The 18812-nt window shown below is 44.8% G+C and overlaps 1 long non-coding RNA gene across 3 annotated transcripts in view; it reads left to right on the top strand.

Moving 5' to 3' along the window:
- Positions 1-18812, top strand: part of LOC107033821 (uncharacterized) — a 263656-nt gene that overhangs the window by 68059 nt on the left and 176785 nt on the right. The window contains exon 4 of one of the 3 annotated variants that reach the window (XR_012059200.1): positions 13161-13256. The exons of the other annotated variants lie outside the window; for them this stretch is intronic. This is a non-coding gene — a long non-coding RNA (uncharacterized lncRNA). Of the gene's footprint in view, positions 1-13160; positions 13257-18812 lie in introns of those variants that run through there. 3 annotated transcript variants of the gene reach the window in all.

The following is an 18812-nucleotide window of genomic DNA, read 5'->3' on the forward strand; positions in this document are numbered from 1 at the left end:
TAGTTCACAAAACCTTGTCCAGTCCTTCCCGGATCTTCACCAGGAACTTGGGAGGCAGATGTCTTCGTCAGTATCACGGTTTTACTTCAGTGCAGACCCCCGTGATGCTTAGGCTTTTCATTCTTCAAGGGAGCAAAGCTGCCACTGGAAGGACCTCGGGCTCAAGCCTTCTCTGCCTACTGTGACTTGCCAGCTTTCACAGAAGTGGCACAGGGAATAGGCAGCTCTTGTGGCCCTGATTTGGTGCAGAACCCCTTCAACTTGCAGGAACCGAGCCTATGACCTCAGGGCGGCTAGGTCAATTTGAGTGGACAGATAGATATGGGTGATGAAGTCCACCCACTGGGAGTCCAGGGGACTAGAAGGGACAGATGGCCATGACGTCAAACACCAGTCCAGGTCACAGTGCCAGAAATCCCACTGTTAGGAAGGCCATCTGCTGGGTTAAACGTTGCCTGCCTCAGTCTTCTTTTTAAACCAGAGATGCCTGTAGGAGAGGAAGACGAGGTTGAAGCCGTCAGTATCATCGTAGTGGCAGCAGAGTTATCAGTTGCCCTGGTTGGCAATTACTTGGGAAAGGACTCAGCCCTAAGGTGATGTAAATTTGTTTGGTTTGTGTGCTTGTTTTAGGTAGACTTTGGAGCCTACTATATGATTCAGGAGAGTAGAACAATGGGCCACATGACTGGGGGAGGAGGGGGGGCACTGGGGGAGCACAGGGAAGCTTCTGCCTCCAGACCCTTGTGCTCCTGGCCAGGTGGCTCTGAGTTCCGTCTGATCCTGGACAACTATTCCTCAGGGGTCCCTCAGACATCACCTCCACATTTCTGAGGCTGCCCTGGGCGGAAGCAAAGCAGGATGAGGGCTTCCTTCCTGTTAAAACCTCCTGAGAAGGGGAGGAGGGTGTCAGGCACACAGGAGAGAGTGTCTGGGCTAGGCAGGTTCTTGGAGAGAAGGAAGCTGGGCTCCATGGCGCTGGTTACTTTGGGGGAGGCAGTCACGGGGCTCTTGACATGGGATATAGGGCCACCTCCTGTGATGGACCCCCGGCACGGCCAGGTCAGCCCTGAGCCACCTGGAGGGTATGTCAGTGGGGAGCAGAGATCCTCAGCCTGCTGAGAACCCCATCGATACTCACAGGCTGCTTTTCCTTTACTTGCATGAAAGACAGTCATCAGTGCTGAAGTTCAAAGCCATGGTTCCTGTGTGTCCTTAACACGATACATGTGGGCCTACATTGGATCACCTTCTGCTCCTCCAGCTCAGTTCCCATGAAAACAAACAGCGCTGCCCTTTGCCCAAGTCGGAAGAGGTGGCTGTGAAATCCCCGTGAGCTTCCCGTGCATGGCACAGCTTCAATCAGAGCCTTCTGTAGGGGTGAGGACCCGCACACCCATCCCGAGTCCACCTCGGGCAGCGTGGCAGAGCCCCGCGGGCAGCACACTTGCACAGGCCTCCTGCCAGAGCCGTGCTGATGTGGGGTGAGGGGTCAGGGCCTCTTAGCACAGGTCAAAGTGCAGCTCCAACTGGGAGGTCTTTTGGAAACACTCCTCACAACCCAGCTTGGAGTGATTCCGTCCTTCCCTTTTGATAACACAACTGCTATTCCGCTGTGAGGGTTCAGCATAGAGCCTTAGATGTAGTGGCAGAGACTGAAGTCTGGAGCCCGACTGCCCGCAGGTGAAAGCCGCAGCCACGCGACCCTGTGCGTCTCTAAGCTGTTCAGCATCTTCGCTGCTTCATCGGTGACATGCAGGCCGTGCTATGCTTACCTTACAGGGCTTTTCTGAGGATTAAACACATCGACACATATAAAGGACTTAGAGTGATGTCTGGCACAGATTAAACACTCAGGGTTAGCTGTTCTTGTTATTAATACTGATGTCCAAATTTTTTTTAATAGGCGTTATTTTTCTAGAGCAGATTGAAGGGAAGGTAGGGAGATTTCCCACATACCTCTGACTCTCCCCGTGCCCAGCCTCCTCTGTTATTGGCACCCCATGCCACAGTGGTGCTTTTATTACAACTGATAAATCTACACTGACACATTACTATCGCCCAAAGTGCATAGTTTACGTTAGGTTCACTCTTGGTGTTGCACGTTCTGTGGATTTGGACAATTGGACAATAACGGGTCTCCACCATGATAGTATCAGAGTAGTTTTACTGGCTTGAAAATCCTCTGTGCGCCACCTGCTCAACCCTCCTTTCCCCTAACCACTGACAACTACTTATCCTTTCACTCTAGCTATGTTTTTTTTTGCCTTTTCCAGAATGTCAAAGTTAGACTTGTACAGTATATAGCCTTTTCATATTGGCTGTTTATACTTAGTAAATGCATTTAAGTTTCCTCCATGTCCTTCCCTGGCTTGATAGCTCATTTCTTTCTATTGCTAAATAATATCACATTGTCTGGATGTGCCACAGTTTATTTATCCATTCACCTACTGAAGGACATCTTGGTTTCTTCCAATTTTTTTTTTTTGGCAACCATGAATAAAGCTGCTATAAACATCTGTGTGCTTGTCTTTATGTAGAAAAGCTTATTTTTAAAATTACATTAAACATATACTATATGGATTTGTATAGATCAGGATTTATACTGAATTTTCAACTCCTGACTCTGCCGCAAATGTGTGAGGTAGGATTCTGTGCCCAGGCTGGCAGTGATGCCATCTGTAGGTACCCAGCTGTTGGCCTGCTGTTCACTCACAGGACATCTTGCCAGTCACATCTCACTCCTCTGCATTTGTTTGTGCCCTTAATGCCAAAATCTAAAAGCTCAGGCAGAGATTGTTCCCTAAATCTTTACTGAGGTTTTTCATGCTTTCCCCCATAGCCTTGAGTTTTAGGGAAAAAAAAAATACCAGTACATCATTAAATGATTGCAACATAATGTTGCAGAGAAGTTACACAGAGTTTCCAAAGCATAAAAGCAATGTGCAATTGACAAGGTAGGAAAACAGCTGAAGATATAAATAGGCAATACTGATAGGAATGAATTTAAATTTAGGAAAAAGGCAAAATTACTGAGGGAGTAAATATAATTGCCAGAAATTTATGACAGAATTGGCACTTTATTCTTGATTGTAGACAGGTTTAAAGAATGAGAAGTGATTGCAAACTTTCATTTTTGACAGATTTGTTTTAGATGATTCATTTGGAGAGGGAAGCTAAATTAAAAAAAATTGCAAACAATGCTAAGTGAGGTGAGTACAAATAAATGTCTAAAAAATTTAGAAAATAAAAGGGAGAAAAGGACAACCTTATCACCTCAAACCAAGAATTCCATAAGTATATATAATACTGTGTTAAAAAGTCGAAATTTGGGGAAATTACCCATATGATGTACAAAAATTTCCAAGAAGAGAAAAATTAGTGGTAAGGATTTTCATTTTCTACTAACTTTCCTTTTGAACTAATTATTTTCAATCAAATTATTAATGTTTTTCAATTGAATTATTGAGTAACCATTTCTCAGTGGCGTAACAGTGACGTTAACCCTCCTAAGCTGCAATCTTTGGGAAAATAGCAGTGGTTCCTTCTGCTTGGGTGAGATGTGAGGCCATCCTTACTCAATGGATCCTAAGAGCTTTCTCCTTCACTCACTTTGACCTTGAACTTTCTGAACTTTAATGCTTCTATGTAACAATTGGGAATGAAGGATGTGGGCCGTGTGTTCTTTGAGGACTTGTAATTCTTACCATTTCTGAGTTCAGACACAGCTATGCACCACTGATCCCCAAAACTTTCACCCAAGACATAACCTTGTTGGTCATGCTCCCTTCCCTCATTTGAACCAGTTGTGGGTCATTTTTAACCGTGAAACCACTAATGCCCAGGCCACCAAAAGTGACAGTCAGGATTCTGGACAGAGACACAGAGCAGCTTCTGACTGTGAACTGAAGAGCTGGACTTATAATTAAGGTACTAAAAGTAACAAACTCTATCCCTGCAACGATCCTACAACCTCTGATAACTCCCATGACAAACCGTGAAGGCTGAGTTGCACCAGACTCTGCCGTGCCCAGCCCTCAGGTGGCCACTTTCTGATTGTTTTACCTTCCAAGGCTGTTTACTGTAACCAATTTTCACTTAGTAATAACAGTTTACCATTATGGGTATATGTCCCACTATCTCTACATCTTTTTCTTTTTTTTTCATTTTACATTTTTTATTGAGTCATTTTACAATGTTGTGTCAAATTCTAGTGTAGAGCACAATTTTTCAGTTATACATGAACATGTATATATTCATTGTCACATTATTTTTCGCTATGAGCTACCACAAGATCTTGTATATATTTTCCTGTGCTATATAGCATAATCTTGTTTAACTATTCTGCATTTTAAAATCCCAGTCTGTTCCTTCCCACCCCCAACCCCCTTGGCAACCACAAGTTTGTATTCTATGTCTTTGAGTCTGTTTTTGTTTTGTATTTCTGTTTTTTTTTTTTTAAGATTCCTCATATGAGCAATCTCATATGGTATTTTTCTTTCTCTTTCTGGCTTACTTCACTTAGAATGACATTCTCCAGGAGCATCCGTGTTGCTGTAAATGGCTTTATGTTGTCGATTTTTGTGGCTGAGTAGTATTCCATCATATAAATATACCACATCTTCTTTATCCAGTCATCGGTTGATGGACATTTAGGCTGTCTCCATGTCTTGGCTATTGTAAATAGTGCTGCTATGAACATTGGGGTGCAGGTGTCATTTTGAAGTAGGGTTCCTTCTGGATATATGCCCAGGAGTGAGATTCCTGGGTCATATGGTAAGTCTCTTCCTAGTCTTTTGAGGAATCTCCATACTGTTTTCCATAGTGGCTTTCCTTGCTTCCCTCTCCCACTCTTAATGATTTAGATGTCTTCTTTTACAATTTTGTGTTTATTCTTTTTGTAATTCATGGCAGTTATCTCCTTTCCAGTTATGAGTTTCTCATTTTTGTAGCATCCTGCTTCTTTTCTATTTAGAGTAGACCTGTCAATGTTTCTTTTAGCATGGGTTTAGTGTTGCTAAACTCTTAGTTTTTGCTTGTCTGTGAAGTTCTTTATCTCTCCTTCTATTTTAAAGGATAGCCTTGCTGGATAGAGTATCCTAGGCTGCATCTTTTTTTCATTCAGGACTTTGAATATATCTTGCCACTCCCTTCTGGCCTGTAGTGTTTATGTGGAGAAATCAGCTGAGAGCCTTATGGGGGTTCCCTTGTAACTCACTCTTCGTTTTTCTCTTGCTACTTTAGGATCATTTCTTTACCCTTGACTCTGGCCATCTTGATTATGATATGTCTTGGTGTGGGTCTGTTTGGGTTCTTCCTGTTAGGGAGCCACTGAGCCTCCTGTACTTGGATATCTGATTCCTTTAGGTTTGGGAAGTTTTCAGTCATGATTTCCTCAAATATCTTTTCAATCCCCTTTGTTCTTTCTTCCCCTTCTGGAACCCCTATTATGCGTAGATTGGCACACTTTATATTATCCCATAGGTCCTTTATATTGTTTTCATTGTTTTTTATTTGTTTTTCTCTCAGCTGTTTTGATTGGGTGCTTTCTGTTGTCCTGTCTTCTAGGTCACTTATTCGTTCTTCTGCATTATCTAGCCTGGTTTGTACAGCCCTTAGGTTAGCTCTCATCTCAGCCAATGAGTTTACTAATTCTACTTGCTTCTTTATAGCTTCTATTTCACTTTTGACATATTTTATATCTCTAAACACTGTTTCTTTTAGTTCCTTCAGTATTTTGATCACTCCTTTTTTGAAATCTTGAACTAGTAGGCCATCAATGTCAATTTCCTTGATCGTGCTTTCAGGGGATTTCTCTTGATCTTTTAATTGGGAGTGGTTCCCCTGCTTCTTCATATTGCTCATATCTCTCTGGCACTGTGTCTTAAGGAGTATCAGTTATCTAGTTCTCCTGGAGACGGTGTGCTCCTAATGATTTTATCGAAAGGTCTTTGTGTCTTCGCCCTGTTTCACGTACTCAGCTTGCTGTTTCCAGAGGCTCTCTGTTAGTGCCCTTGTCTGTGCTGCTTCCAGTGGCTGTTGGCTAGCAGATCACACCCTCTCCCAACACTGGGTCAGGTGCTGAGCTCTTACCCGGTGGGCGGGCGGGTCACTCCCCCTCCCGATGCCGCCATCAGATGCTGCACTTGGGCGAGGCAGGTGGGCTGATTGCGCCCCCTCCCAGCACCATGGTCAGGTGCTGCATTCCTGCCAGGAAAGTGGGGGGCTGCCTGCCCTCTCCTGGTGCCGGTCACTCCGCTGTTCTGTGCAGCTGCCCACTCTGCCTCCTGTCGGTGCTCCGAAGTTGGACTCAGGGAAGACTGCTGAAAGGCCCCGCCCCTGCTCTGTGCCAAATCTCAGCTCCTTGTTTGTCTTGGCGGTGCGAGTTCTCTGAGAGACCAGAGCAGAAAGATCCTATCTACCTTGGGTTGTAAACAAGTCTCAGTCCTGCCTAGGAGGTTGTGGAGTTCCTGGGTGCGGATTCAGGTCTCGGCCCCGCCCCTGCCCAGGCGCTGCACACAGGAGGAGATGGTGGCTGTGGCTGCACCCCACCTCTCTTCTCACAAGAAGCGCCAGTAATGGCGGCACAGGTCTGAGGAGACAAAGACTATGGCACCCCTCGCCCCAGGGCATGCCAGACGTGTTGCTTTGCTTTTTTCACAATTTATGGGGGACCGAGGTTGTTCTGCTCCGTATCCCCTCCTGGCTATGGCGCGCAGCCCCCTGCAGTCCCCCAGGGCTGCCTCAGTGCAACTGTCCAGTCCTCCACCCAGCTTGAGTGGCCTGTCCCAGCTCCAGCTGCTGGCTTGCGTCTTGGGCTGGGTGTTGCAGGGACCCTTTGTGCCCATTTAACTTCTGTTGGTCAAGGGGTGCTCGGGCAGATCTGAGCCTCAGAGGCTCCCCTCCTGTCCTGCTGGCCTCTCCTTTGGAGAGGGGGAGACCCAGCAAACGAGCGCCAGTCCTCCTTTGCTGCTCCCTCCCCGCGGGATCAGTCTCGCACTGTTTTGCTTTTTCTTCTTTCTTTTTTCCTTTTCTCCTACCAGATTTTTGGCATCTTTGTCTTCTGAAGAGGGCAATGTTCTGTCGGAGTTCGGCAGGTGCTCTGGTTGGCTGAATAGGTCCGTAGATGTGAGTTTTGGTGTATTTGTGGGAGAGGGTGAGCTACAAGCGTCCTTCTACTCCACCATCTTGCTTCTCTATATCTACATCTCTTTTTCTGGGCAGTGTTGAATTGTGTTTGTTCAAGTATAACACCATTTCCTTCTAGGTGGGTTGATTAAGAAAGCTTTCTATCTATGGGCTGACCCATTTTGTCCCTCTCTTACAATATGCTAAGCATATTGGGCGTATGGATAAAAATCGCTTTTAATTTTTCCTTTTCTTCTTCTTCTTATGGGAGCATCTAGTGGCATTCATCTGTCATTTTATGTTGCAGGCTTGTGACTGAGGAAGGGAGAAAGGGGAATTTGGGACTGATGGGAGCCATGATCAGTGAGGCGCTCATTTTTGCACAGAAGGCATTGCTTTTGTATCCCTTGCATCGCACATTCAGCTGCTCTTTGCCAATGGTGTCCACTTATTTTACAACAACTGTGTGCAGAGAGTAGAGATCATTGTCCACATTGAATAGATGAGAAGGGAGAGGCCCAGAGGGTTAAATGAACACATCAAGGTCTTGCCTAAGTATCAGCTGTAGGCATGAGCACTCACTGAATAATTTTTCCCAAAGCACCCCCTTCCCCAGAAGTCCTTCCCAATGTGATCCATCCTGAAGGGCAGCCTCGAGGCTGAAGTAACTCGATAGTAGATGGCAGTCTTCCAGGGAGTCACTGGTTTCCCTGAGTCTCAAGTTCCTTGCTTGTGTGAATATGAAAGTAAACTGAGTGGATATTGCAACACTGGGTTATCACTCATATGGTAACATGCATGGGAAAATATCTCCCCTGCACAGATTAATTAAGAACCGATCCTTTGGAATCCTGTGCCTTGGAATGAATTGTGGGTGGTTTCTGTGAAGTTAAAGGGACAGAGACTGTTTTTTTGTGGTTGCTAACTGGAAACGTAGAGTGTAAGTGGACAGTACAGCTGCCTTTGTTAGAACGCAGGTTGTTTTTAATGAATGCCACATTAAGCATCTGACCACAGCATTCTCCCCCAGTTCGATGATGTCTGTAGGCATTGCAGCCTAGAATTCTCCAAATTACTCCTGAGTTGTGCCAGATGCAGCAGTGACTGAGGACTGTTTGCTGGAGGCAGCTGGAATAACAGGAACCTCATCAGTCAGCTGAGGAAGGGTGGACAGAAGATTGAGGTATAAAGGTAAAGTCTGATTCCAGGCTAGTTCCGGAGCTCACCTGGCAGGGACTGGGGAGGAAAAATTTACTCCCTGCAACTCAGCTAACCAGTCCTCATGGCCCAGACAAAGGGAAATGCTTCTGACTTCACGTGGCCAGGCTTTGCGGGAGCCTAGACCCAAGGGCACCCATCGTCATTTCCCTTCCCCAGTCCAGGAGCCCACGTGGCACGGGGACATCACGCCAGTTGTCTAAGGCATTGGGACTCAAGACCCTGCAGCTGCCGTTCTGGCCTCTAGGAGGGTGTCTCAGTTTTGCAGTGATAGTTTGACATGAATTTAAAGTAGAAAAGGGTGATTGATTTTTATGTCAAATCAGAGAAGACTCACTTTGCACTTATCACTGAGAAATAGAAGTCAAAGGAAGAGGAACTGTTAAGTAACCATTATACACACAGTAAATCCTACTGATTTGAATCAATGAAGTGGGATTGGCCTGATTATAAAGTGTTTAACAAGAAATGCATCTTGATATATTTAAGACGCAGTCAGGGTTGGATAGGTACAAGAAAGGTATATAGTGAAAAGTAAACTGAGTTATTAAAACTTCTTCTCAATGCTTTAAAATGTTTATTTTTAAGTAGATAAAACATATGACATACTGGCTAATTCACACTATTAATTTACTTTTCAAGTAGCTAATGCAAAGATAAAATCTAGCCTGGCTTTTGGCCAAATAATCAGAAATTCTAATTAGGGGAATCTGGATCAAGCACAATATGGTATATGAAGAAAGGACGGTGTGTCATTTGAGTGGGTCCAGACCTAGGGCTCTGCAGTCAAGATAAGCATAAACAATTCAAATTCTGCATATTAATGACAGCTCAGTGTCACACTATGAGGGTGCAGAAGTGAAGCAAACAGACCATGCCTTTGCAGAGAATATATGTACCTGTAATATAAGTCATCTGTGGTTAGCATAGTAACAATGGGAGGGGTAAGATGATTTGGCCAGCCTTGGATGCTAAACTGAGGAGGCAATGAGGAGCCATGGAAAGTTTCTGAGCACTAGAATAACATGACCAGAGCTCTGTTTTAAGAGTAGCTACACAGGTAGTAATTTGAAGAGATAGTTAGGGAACGTCTGTGTAGTTTGGATGAGAAGCCTGGTCCAAGAGTTATAAACTATGATGGTTTATTGGATGTGAAGAGGGGAAAAAATTCTCAAAAGGGGCTCTGAGATTTCCTGACTGGGAGACATGGAATGATGGTAACAGGGTCAGTTTGGTGTGCGGGGACCACTTTGAAGACTGAGTATTGGACTTTGATTTTGGACATTTGATTGTGAGTCTTTGTGGATTATGCAGTTGGAGATGTTGAGTTGATATATGGTCTTGAGCTGGATGAAGCTGAATCTAAATTACAAATTTGAGTCAACTGCATAGAGGTAAGATCTGAATGTGGGGATTGGATAGAGGGAGAGAATGGATATAGGCAAATATTTTAGGTCTGAACCTTGGGTAATGAATCCTATGGTTAGAAATTGGCACATGTGGTCTGTGTTTCCTCTGTACCTCCAATTCCAAGGAGTGTAGCTCTAGCTGAAGTGGCTAAGGGTAAAGATGGGACAATGGAGTATTCTTGTAAAGAATTATGCCATTACACCATGCAGCCAATAATTAGGTTTTTGCTATGTTGACAGGTTATCTTTAAATTATAATAAAAGTGATCCTATTGGCCATTCCCAGTCTTCGCTTTTCTTTTCTTTAGCTCTGTTGTAAATGCATTTTTGGCTCCTAATTTGCTGTTAGAAATTTCCTGTGTAGTTTGGGGCTGAGAGTTAGGGGAACAGGTTTTGGGATTTGAAGCCCAAACACTGCTTCCTATAGGACACCTAAATTAATTTAGGGGTCAAAGGATATCTGGTGGAAATATCAAGAGCAACCTAGCCTTTTATTTCTATGTGAAGCAAAAGAAAAGCACATCTGCAGTTCCTTTCAGGGTAGCCAGATTCTACTATTGATTGAGAACATTAATATACCAACCTCAGAATCAGTTTCTGAAATAAATATCTGAAAAGATAAGCATGTTTAACTGCAAAAGATGTCCAGAATATGAGATGCACTACAGCAAAACCAAGAACCCAGATCAAGTATTAAAACAACAAAATGAGAAAGTTTTATTGACAACCAGTCCAATTCAACCGATGTTTATCAAATGCCTTTTAAGGGAAGGAATGAAGCATGGCCAGGATGTGGATGGGCATCCTAAAAAGTCAGACGTGATTTCTGTTCTCAGGGAGAGGAGACACAAGTGAGTGAGCTTATTTATGAACAATAACAACCACCATAGCAATGACAACAATAAAATGATGAAAATGCCGTGGAAAGTGAAATAGCTGATAAGATGAGACAGAGAAGCCCAGGATCTGGGGGTGGGTGGGGAACTGATTCTGACTAGAGACTTGGGAAAGTGTTCTCAGCAGAGGTGGCATTTGAACTGCATCTCTGAGGACAATGATTGTGAGCATGCTGGTGGGTGGTGGTGGTGGTGGCGGAGATGAAGAGAGCAGTTGCCAATCTTTGGATGCTGATGATTTACCAGGCTTGTTATTATTTGCTGAACAGATTCTATGTTAATGTTTCAAAAGGAAAAGTGGAAGAAGGGGACTTTAGGAGACAAAAGAGAATGAGAAGAAACACGTGGTATGTTGGTGTGTGTGAAACAGTCATTTGGTGTGTTCAAGGTCCACCATGGAGGGTTGTAAGAATGAGCTAAGGCTGGAAGAGGAAGAGCAACCAGATCAGCAGAAAGCTCCAAATACTCTGAGTTACATGAGTCATACTTAGCACTCTCTGGGAGCTTGTGTGGGAAGCTGACCCCATTAGACTAAGCAGGACAGCCTTGTGATGTGCACATCTGTCCTCCACAACCCTGGAATATGCTCTCTGAAATTGCATGGTCTGCAGCAAAACTTTTATCTAAGGTTTATGAAGGAAAGACCTTGAACCCAGTCTTTCGACAGCTACAGGAAAGATGAATTTGGTGAGGGCCTGGCAGACATCATTATCAGAAGACGGCTAGTGCATCATGGACAAAGGAAGAGCGGGGTAGTGCTTTCTCAGGAGATGTTGTATGCCTTTCCACTTTAATCCACATGCTTCCTGAAGCATCTAGGCTTCCTCTGTCTTTAAACATGAATTTCACATGTGCCTGAAATAAGCACTTCAATGTTTTGCTAACAAAACCCACTTTTTTATTATTTTTAAAATTGACTGAGTCTAATGTCTATACACCGTGGGGGGAAAAATGCCCATTCATGGTGAAGGTGTCTTTATGGGAAAAAAATTCAGAGAATTCTGATCTCTCTGAAAGAGACAGAAAAACAGAAAAATAATGGCCCCCAGGAAAGAATATTAGTTTTTAAAGAAGTTGAAATATCTTAGAGATATCAGCTGTGGTCTTTTTTTCTTTAAAATATGTGGTCATTTGGGGAATGAGGAGGGAATGTGTGTGTGTGGCGGGAGGGTTTAATCAGCTTGATAAAGTTCACCACTTTATTTCAGTTGGGCTGAGTCCAGTTAAGATTAGGAAGGAACAGAAAGGTTTATCTGGAGAACAATTAGTGGTTTATGAGGAATACTCAGTCCTGCTTTTTAGTTTTGGTAAATCTCAAGCGAAATAATGAAATAATACTGACAAAATAAATACAATAAAACCTTAAAAGACCCATATCTGTAGTTTTTACCAGATTTGAGAGGCAGCAACATCAGATGGTCGGGACTCACTTCTCCGGATCGTGATGCAGAGAACGCTTGCTCTTAAATGTTGAGTTCAGATTTCTTCCCAGGGTCTCTGGGTGTCCTGGGAGCAGAGACACATTTAGATGCAGGGACCAGGCTGGTTTCCTGAATTTCTAGGCATCTACAAGGCTTGGATTTTAATGAAAAAGTTTATCTTAAAAATTCCAGAGATTTCAAGGCAAGCTGTTAACATGAGAAGCCAATGTTTATTCCCTCTCAAGTTCACCTTGAAACAATCAACAGAACATACCAGAAGGGGAAAAGAAATCTTTATGGACATGAGTGAACAGGGAGGGGTGCCATCCATATGCTGGACACTGAGCGACTTTGGCTGGAGGCATTGTTTGGAACAGTAAACAGTGGGTGACCAAACTGACTGTGGACTGTTGAAATACTTTCATGCTGGTCAGTAGCCAGCCACTTCCAGGAGCCTCCTGAGTGCTCTCATGCTGACCTTGTCGTCTAGGTGGTTCCCTCCGCTGGAAACCCTTCAGTCTGCCTGCAGTCCGGAAACTGAAAGGTTAATACTGGGCACTGTTGGGAGGTCTCCAGGATCCTGTGTCAGAGGCCACTGGGGTTGCCCAAGCTGTATTACTTGTTGAGTATTTTGAATGTCTGTGCCGTTGATTCGCCAGCTGACATGGTGTATGAGGGAGGTGTTGTTTGCTGTTTATCTTGAAATAGCATCCCCTTCTTTGTGGGAACTGCTTCTTCCCCACACCAAGCATGCGGTTCTGATGGGGGATGACAAACGTGGCTCCCTGTGGCCTTGGCTATAGTGGTTGGTTCAGGGATGATCAGGTAACTCAAGCCAGGTCAGTCAGATCATTTGTTTGTTTATTGTTGTCATCATCACTATTATTTTTATTTATTGAAGTACGGTTGACTTACAGTATTAGTTTCAGGTATATAACGTAATGATTCGATGTTTTTATAGACTATATACCGTACAAAGTTATTACAAAACGTTGACTATATTCCCTGTGCTGTACATTACATCCCTGTGACTTATTTACTTTATAACTGCTAGTTTGTATTTCCCATTTCCTCTGTTTATTATTTTTTAGCGAGAGCTGCCACTCTCAGGTTACAAAGTGGAGGATGCTGGAACTCTCCACAACAATGCCTCTGCCACATGGGGGAGATTTCCAAGAGAAGAAAGGGGAGCAGACAGAGCGATCGTGTGGAGGTCCTCAGGATATCATGTCCCTGGGTCTGACTGTTTATGAACCCCCCGTCCCCTACGTCTATTCCAATCCTTTCTGCTGTTTACCCTCCCCTTCACAGAGTGTGATTGGATTATTGTTACCTTCAACCAAGGAGCCTTGGTTAAGACAAGATGTAAATGGGAGCTAATCCTGGCAGAGCCGGGGAACACTTCAGGTAGAGAGGGGGTGTGGCAGTGAGGCCCTTGTGGAGTACGCTGTTGCTTCTCCATCAGCAATAGGAGGAAGCACAGAGCTTACTTCCTGGTGGAAGTGGTCACACAGAGCCAAGACCTGGCCAGGGGAGCCTGTCTTCCCCACCTGTGCTGCTATGAAGCGCCCAGCTGTCACTCAGGTGTGACTCCTTCTGTTTCCCTACTCTGTGTGCTCAGGATGCTAGTTCTCTGAACTGGCAATCCATTGTTGGGTGGAGCTTTTTTCCTGTTTTGGTTTCTTTTATCTATATGGAGCTGCTTCCGTTAAAGTTTCCACCAGGAGGGTGCATACCAGGTTCTCACAAATCCCAGCTTCAACCTTACCTGACTGTGAGCCAATGTTTAGGTGACATTATCACACTTGCTATGTGCTAAACACTGTAATATGCTTATATTGCCTCATTTAATCCATGCAATAATTTTATGAGTTAGTTACTGGTTTTCCAACTAATCTATAGAGAAACAGGTAAGAAAAGGTCACTGTGCCAACAAGCGGTAGAGACATCACTGAAACCCAGGCAGTCTGACTCCTAACTGTGCACTGCACTGTGGACAACGGACTGGACAGTGGTCCCCAGGGAGCCCTGGTTCTGGAGCTTGGCTCTCAGGAAGCCTCTGCTCCAAACTCGTCATTCTGCTGCATGCCCTGCGACTCTCCTTAATATAGTTTGAGCTGGGTTTTTGGTCACTTTCCACTTTGAACCAAGAAGCCTTGACTAACGACTAAGTGGGAGGAGACCCTGGAAGACCTCTGTGAACACTTACACAGGACACTGGGCACTCGCTGCCCAGGCCGAGGGGAGATTTCTGTGAGGTGACCAGATGGGGCCGCACCGCAGGCCTTTGAGCGCCTCCTCCACATCAGGAGGTGGCTTGGCTGCCAAAGACCCTGACGATTCCCAACTGCCTGCTCTGGAATAACTTCACTGTAAGGAAACAAGAACACTTGAGGATGTATTTCAGGCATGTTTGTAAACTCAGTAGGGAACAGGGGCTGTGGACTGCATCATTAAAAGGGAGAAAACTAAAGTGAGTCCTCACCTTATCAGCATGAAGTACTTTAGTAAAAAATTTAAAATCATGTTTGGAACAGTGAATGGCTGGCTGGAAACTGTAGAAAACAATGAGGAGACAAGAGCTTTAAACAGTCTTCTCAAACTCTAAGGAAAACTTCAAAGGCAAATGACAAGAGATTGATGAAGAGATGTGGGGAATAGATCGTGGAGACCAAACTGCGTACAGTAAGAATTCCTAAAAGAGGAAACTGTAAAGATATAGCAAAGATAAACAGCTAATAGAAGAAACTCCCCTAAAAGAGCTGGAAAGGAAACAGAAAAAAGAAAGTATGAAATAAGTATCCTTAGGACACTTACAACATTGAATTATTCCTATTCTGGGCCACAGAGGACATCTCACTAAATAACACCGCCCAGGCCACAAAGAGAAAGTGCACTGACCACAATGTCTGACCAAAACTAACTACTAAAGCCTTCAGTCATTAGATGAGGCTCTATGTGAATTCCTGGCCCCTCCGTTCAGACCATCACGGTCCTGCCTCTGAGGACGGGCATTGTGTACCTTATGCTGTTACTGTTTTCATAACGAGGGGACCAGTATGAAATAACATAGCCTGGGGGGGAGGTGGAGCATAGAAATTTACTGCAGGCAACTTCATGTTAGTTTTTGAAAAGAAAGGAATATATCAAATGATTTTAAAGAACTAGAATTACGGAGTTGGAGAGGTTCTTAAGCCATCCTTCCGCCTAACTCTCTGATCTCACGGAAGAGGGATGAAGACCCACAGAGGAGAGAGGATGGGTCTTGGGTCCTGTAGCGGACAAAATCTGGCTGTTGTCCACGTCTCCTGGGGGCTCCTAGTTCTGTGCCTTTCCACTGCTCTAGGAGTTTATCCTGAATCAAGAGTTGGTATCTATGTTCCATGTTTGGATCATGGGCTGGGTTCCGTATCTGAGAACTCTTGGTGGGCCCATTTGCCTGGCAGAGCAGAGACTGGCTGCTCCCTGGGGACTCCTCTTGCAAGGAGAGCCTGGACAATGTGGTTGTCATTACCCAAATCGCAGGCTTTCCACCTCTGCCAGGTAACCTGTGAAGCAACCTCTGACATCATTAAATGCTGAAATCGCTAAACTGTAAACGTGTGTTGGGGGGTGTTCTCTGGAACACCCTTATGACCTCTTTTTGTCGAGGCTCATTTTGTTTTTATTTTTCCCCCAGGATCTGACTAGTTTCCCCTCTTTCTTTCCTCTATCACAGGCGCCCGGGATGGGGCGCACCCTCTGCCTCCTCTCTTTCGGCGGCATTTCTAAGTCACACCATGTGGGCAGCTGCTTTTCCGTATCACCGGGCCAAGTGATGTGTTCTCAGTTGTCCGGCTGGGCTGATCTCACACCAGGCCTTCTTCGCAGAGCGGAGAAAGCAGAGAGGTGGAAGTCACGCCGGCTTTTCAAGCCTGCTAAACTAACTGCTGCAGGGGGACCTTGTTTCCAGCCATGAACTAATGAACCGAGGATTTTATGAAATCCAATCCTCATTGTTGTTATAGCATAATCCTCTTTCAGTTATCCACCCTATTCTTCTGTAACTGTTTTACTTCTTCCTTCCATTCCCTGTCAGGGGCTCTGGGCATCAGAGGTTTCGGATGCCCATCTCCTGACCCCTCTTCTGGTAAGATGCCAGGGGCCGAAGCTCGGTGGAAGCCGGCTCAGCCTCTGAGATCTCCACCGTGCTTGGGTGGGATGATGGCAGAGCCTCTCGGGTGGAGGCTGGAGGGTGTCTCTGGGAATAATGTCCTCTCAACTAACACACCTTAGTTTTGGTGCTTTCAGATGAGCCCTTTGAGTTGAGAAACAATGAAGAGCAAAGGATTTTAGGACAAGAGGTCGTCATCTTAGCGATCACCCACTCCAGACTCTCTGTTTCAGTTTTCTATTTTTGCATAACATAATCTCCCCCAAATGCATTGGCTGAACAGCCACCGCCATTTATTTGCTCATGACTCTGTGATGCTGTCAGGATGCAGTTATTGGGGAAGATCTCTCTTTCTGGTTCTCCTGCACGTGGCCATTCTCTCTCCACACAGTTGCTCACCATTCAGTTGTCAACCTGAGCATCTTCACCTGGAGGCTGCCTTCCCAGAGACAGAAAACAGTACCTACCTGGCCTCCCAGGGTTGGCTCAGAACTGGCTTCCATCACATTCTATTGCCCAAAGCAAGTTGCAGGGCAGCCAGGCATTTAGAAGAGAAGTAGACAGAGGAGTGGCATGAGCTTGCAGGAAAAGGAAGGGCACTTGGCACTATCTATGGACGCTGCACCATCTATGCAGAAGATCAACCACACTCTGTTTTTCAGAGAGCTGCACTTGGGCCCCTGCAATATGGAGTGACCCAATGAACTGGCGGCATGGTTGGAGGCTCCTGAGTCCCAAGAGAAAAGGACTCATTTTTCCTACTTTTGAGAAAAGAATTGAATTTCCCTCTTAGACTCATCTGAAAATATGAGGGAGTTCTCTGAGAGAGTAGTCATGGTGAGAAATTGGAGGGAGATAAGAAAGGGATGTGTATTTCGAGCTCTGCCAGCCACAACTCAGATCTATCAGGTGAGCCAAGTTCATATTTCCGTTTGGACTTTGCGTAAACCCCCTAGGGCTGTTTTTTATGTTTGTTAAGTGACTACTGATTATGTCACCTAAGTCTATTTTTGATCTGGAAATGTGTTGAGTAAGCATGGGAAAAGTGAATCACTGAGGCTTTGCTGGCCCACACTGAACAGTGAGAATATGAACACACTACTTTAAGTGAAAAGAGTGTAGAAAGATGGGAGAGGAAACTCCACGTTCAAACCCCCTGCAGCAGCACAGCAGTGAATTATGTGAAATCTGTGATCAGTCACAATGGCCTTGGAAGCTTCCTTGAGGAGGTGCTAAAGGTCTTGGCCATTTCTCTTTCTCTTTTCTTGCTTTCATTGGAAAGATGTTCAGTAGACAGTTGATGCAGTTGGTGTGAGAATGATAAAGTGTGGTATATACTGTGTCTTATGTGCTTTTCCAAGCTGCTTGCTTCTGATCCTAGAAAGAAAAGGCATCTGAAGTCGTGGGCTTAGCTTGGAGTCTGGATGTGAGTGGAGGCCCTGCCCCCGGGTGGTGGCTCCAGGTGCGGGTTCTCCCTGTTTACTCAGCCTGGGGATGAGGCGCCATCGTCTGCCTGCTTTGTGGGGTTCGGGGCAGGTGTGATGCACGGTTTTGCATGTGTAGTAAGCAGTTCCCCGAGACTGGATACAACTGGGTTCAGGCCCCATTATATGCCTACAGTGTTCATTACTGATCCTAAGACCGAGATTCCACATCTAGATGGGCTGTTTTTGGTCTAAATATTGCTCTGTGCAGTACCTTGATGAATTACTTGGGGCATCATGCAGTAAGCATAAGGATTTATTCAGTTTATATTAAATGCTTAACAAAGTCCTTTCTGACTATAGTTACCTCTTTGTTGTTTCAGTCTTTGAATACATGAACACGTCTGCTATGAGACAGTAGTGGCAAGGCTCTTACAGTGGTACGCCCACAGTAAAGTTTTATCATGTTTCCTCAGTTGAAAAACTGGGGAGGTAGTGTTGGTAAATAGATAGATGAAGAAATAATGACTGATGTTGATCTTACTATTGTATTAGTTTCCTGTTGTTCTGTAACAAATCACCATTAAGTTAGTGGCTTAAAGCGACACACATTTATTTTCATACAGTTCTGGAGGTCAAAAGCCTAAGATGGGCCAGCAGGGCTGCGTTCCGTTGGATGCCCTGGAGAAGAACCCATTTCTTTGGCTTTTACAGCTGGCAGGAGGCTGCCTACATTCCTTGGGTTGTGACCCTACGTCGCCCCAACATCTGCTGCAGTCATCACATCTCCAACTCTCTGCCTGTCTGCCTCGTATAAGGACCCTCGTGACTATGCTGGACCAGCCTAGATAATCCAAGCTAATCTTCCCATCTTAATATCCTCAGCTCAGTCTCATCTGCAAGGTTGTTAAGTCCCTTTTGCTCTCCAAGGGACATTATTCTGTCAGCCACACAACTGATGTTTGAAACACTCACATAGTATTCGCTGCAAGTGTCTGTACAGCCCGTTCTGTTACATGTTTCTTTTAATAGGAAAAATGGTATCAGTATAATGGTGATTTTTCACAAAATTTTTTAACGTGTTTAAAAAAGAGGGCAAGTTTGTTTTCAAGTAAAGTGACAGCCTTTGTGATAAATGAAAAACCTTAAGAAAAAAGCTGAAAACC

Source organism: Vicugna pacos, chromosome 15 (assembly GCF_048564905.1).
Source record: "Vicugna pacos chromosome 15, VicPac4, whole genome shotgun sequence".
NCBI lineage: Eukaryota > Metazoa > Chordata > Mammalia > Artiodactyla > Camelidae > Vicugna > Vicugna pacos.